Source organism: Dipodomys ordii, unplaced genomic scaffold, assembly GCF_000151885.1.
Source record: "Dipodomys ordii isolate 6190 unplaced genomic scaffold, Dord_2.0 Scaffold73, whole genome shotgun sequence".
Classification (NCBI taxonomy): domain Eukaryota; kingdom Metazoa; phylum Chordata; class Mammalia; order Rodentia; family Heteromyidae; genus Dipodomys; species Dipodomys ordii.
Genome location: NW_012267289.1, coordinates 12,626,118 through 12,630,062, shown reverse-complemented (window position 1 = coordinate 12,630,062; position 3,945 = coordinate 12,626,118).

Sequence of the window (3,945 nt, the reverse complement as noted above, 5' to 3'; positions counted from 1 at the left end):
AAAAAAATCATACACCACAATCAAACAGGATTCATTTCAGGGATGCAAACCTGGTTCATTATATGCAAATCAATTAATATAATTCATCACATCAACAAGAGCAAGAATAAGAACCACATGATTATCTCAATACATGCAGAGAAAGCATTCGACAGGATTCAACACCCCTTTATGAGCTCTGGAAAAACTAGGAATTCATGGAACATTCTTCAAATTAATTAAGGCTGTGTATGACAAACCTACTGCCAGCATTATACTTAATGGTGAAAAGCTAAAGCCATTTCCTCTAAATTCAGGAACGAGACAAGGATGTCCACTTTCTCCTCTTCAGTTTAGTATTAGAATGCCTTTCAAGAGCAAATAAGACAAGATGCAAACATAAATGGGATTATATTAAGTGAAGTAAGCCATGCCCAAAGAAACATAGATCCCATGGTTTCTCTTATTTGTAATAACTAGAATATGTCTGAGACAAGCAGAATAGGTCAGATAAGATGATGTTAGACGAAATGAACCTCAAGATAAGGACACAAGTGTTTTTTTTTTCTTTCTTGCTATTGTTTCTAATATGTTTATTAGGTGATTTTTTTGTTGATTTGTATGTCCCTCCCCCACGGTATAACCTCTGTTTTCACTGTATTTGATGTTGGTATAATTTGGGGAGGGGAAGGGAAAAAGCAGGGATACTGGTGGACGCATGGAAACAATGAGATGTATAAGATGCTATGTCAAAAAACGAACTTTACAATTTACGCGGAAGGGGCAGTATAATCATGGAGATGGGAGGGCAGGGATGGGAGGGGAAAACAAAGGAGGAGGCAACAATTCTTGAAAAGGAATGTACTCATTACCTTGCTCATGTAATTGTAGCCACTCTGTATGGTATTTTCACAATAAAAATGTATTAAAAAAGAAATGGGTCTATAGTTCTCTTTCTTTGATGAGTCTCTTCCTGTTTTGGGGATGAGGGTTAGGATGGCTTCATAGAAGGAGTTTAGTAATGAACTTTCACTTGAAGAGCTGGAGGAGTATTGGTGAGTTCTGCTTTGAAGGCCTTGTAGAATGCAGCTGTAAATCCATCCAGTCCTGGGCTTTTCTTGGGTGGAAGGTCTCCTATTGTCGTTTCTATTTGGATGCTTGATATAAGTCTGTTAAGTTAGTTTAACTCATCTTGATTGAGTTTGGGCATGTCAATATTTGCTAAAAATTTGTACATTTCTTCCAGCTTCTCAAGCTTATTAGCATAAAGGTTTGAGAAGTATTCCCTTATGATGGTCTGAATTTTGGTTGTTTCTTTGGTGATATTTGCATTCTCATCTCTGAGTTTGTTTATATGAGTGTGTTCTTTTCTTTTTCTGATAAGATTTGCTAAGAGTCTGCCAATTTTGTTAATTTTTTTGAATAACCAACACTTTGTTTTGTTGAGTCTGTCTATAGTTTTTGGATTCTAATTAGTTTAATTCTGATTTAATTTTAATTATTTTTTTCCATCTACTGGATTGGGTTTTAGTTTGCTGCCCTTTTTCAAGGTGGTTCAGATGTCTCATTAAATTGTTGATTTCAGATCTCTCCAATTTGTGGATGTAGGAACTCAGAGCTATAAAATTGCCTCTCAGTACTGCCTTTGCCATGTCCCAGAGGAGCTGGTGATTTGTGTATATTTTTGTGAAATATCATGAATATTTGAATTTCTTTTCTAATCTTTTTTATGACCCAATGTTGTTCAGCCTCCATGTGTTACAGGATTTTCTTTGATGGCTTTTGATGTTGCATTCCAGTTTTAGTCCCTGGTGGTCTGAGAGTATGCAGGGCATAATTTCAATGTTTCTGAACATGGACAAATTTGCTTTGTGACCTAAAATATGGTCTATTTTTGAGAATGTTCCATGTGCTGCTGAGAAGAACATGTATTATGATGTGGCTGAGTGAAATATTTGGTAGGTGTCTGTGAAGTCTAGTTGATCTATGCAATTGTTTAGGTATGAGGTACCTCTGTTGAGTTTTTACTGGGTTGACCTATCCAACAGTGATGTGTTAAAGTCACCAACAATTAATGTCTTTGGATCTATGTGTGATTTTAGGGATGTTTCTTGGATAAATTTGGGTGCCCCGTTATTTGGTGAATAGATATTTAGAATTATAATATCCCCCTGAAGGAGAGATCTTTATCTCTTTTCACTAATTTTAATTTGAAGTCTATTTTATCTGATATTAGGATTGCAACTCCTTCCTATTTATGTGAGCCATTTGCTTGGTAGATTTTATTTCAGCCTTTCACTTTCAGAATAGGTTTGTTTTTTGGGGCAAAGTGTGTCTCTTGAAGGCAACATATAGAAGGATGTTGCCTTTTAATCCAACTGGACAGTCGCTGAATTGGAGAGTTAATTCCATTAATATTGAGAGTTAGGATTGAGAGGTGTTTGGTAGTTCCTGCCATCTTATCCACCTTCTTTTGACAAATGGGTTCTTCCTATCCTTCTTGGATTCTCTGGAAGCTGTTTATTTGGCCTTTATTGTGATCTTGTTGGTTTGCTATGTGTAGGACATCTTTAAGCATCTTTTGTAGGGCTGGTTTCTTGGAGATATGTTATTTCAATTTTTCTTTGCTGTGGAAGGTTTTTATTTGACCTTCCATTATGAAGGAGAGTTTTGCTGGGTACAGTATTCTTGGTTGACAGTTGTTTCTCTTTAAGGAGTGGCATACACCATTCCAGGCCCTTCTTGCTTTAATTGTCTCTGCTGAGAACTCTGAAATTATTCTGATCAGTTTCCCCTTTATAGGTGATTTATATAGAACCTTTCCTTGGTCTGAATTGATCCTTTGTGAATTACAATGTGAGAGTGGGATGTTCTGTTCTGGTCTGGTCTATTTGGGGTTCTAAAGGCATCTTGCATTTGAATAGGCCTATCTTTTTGCATGTTTGGGAAGTTCTCTGCTAGAATCCTGTTAAATAAATTTCCTACAGTATTAACTTCTGCCTCTAGGTGTTCCTCTAAACCCATTATTATCAAATTAAACCTTCTGATGGTGTCTTCTAGATATTGAATAGATCTATCATATTTCTTGGATTTTTCTTGAATAGTTGTCTTTTGTTGCTCTATAATATCTAGGCTGCTTTCAATCACCAAAATTTGATCTTCTGCATGGTTTAACCTACTGTCAAGACTTTCTACTTTGTTTTTTTTTTATTTCTTTTCCTCCTAATTAATAAGATTTGATGGCTTCAAATTCTTTGTTGGAGCTTTGTTTTAGATCTTGTATGGACTTCTTTACTTCCTTAATTTGGTTTTCAGTGTTCATTCTCAAATCCCTTAATTGATTGGTAATGGTTTTATTGGACTCCCTTTCCTTCTGTTGGCTTCATTCAGCATTCCCTTTGTGGCCTCCCTGGATTCCTCCAGTAGTCTGTTCATGGATTCCATGAATGCTTCCATTAATTTTTGTCTGTTCTCATCCCACTCATGCAATTCCTCTATTATTCTTAGATTAACCTCATCACACTTACAATATTCCTGTATTTATTTTTGGTTAGCCTCATCACACTCATGCATTTCCCTATCATGCTCAGAGTGAGATATTTGCAGGCTTTCAAATTTTTCATTCAACGTGTTTACCAGTGGTGCTTGTAGAGCATTTTGGGAACTCTCCTCTGGGTTATTCATTGACTGCTCTGTTACCCAATTGACATGAATAGGAGTTGAAATACCTGGACTTGGCAGTTTTCTTGTGTTTCTGCTTGTTCTGTTCATTTGGGTATGATAGCCAAAAACATTCTGAGCTAGAACACTATTTTAAGGCTAGCATCAAGCAGAGCCCTGTTTGATCCAGTCAAAAAAGGCACAGATACAATCTAGTTCAACAGATACCATCTAGTTTAATAACAAACAACTAGGGATCAATGGACTAAGAAAGATCAAGGAAAGAGTCATCAGACCACAAATTAA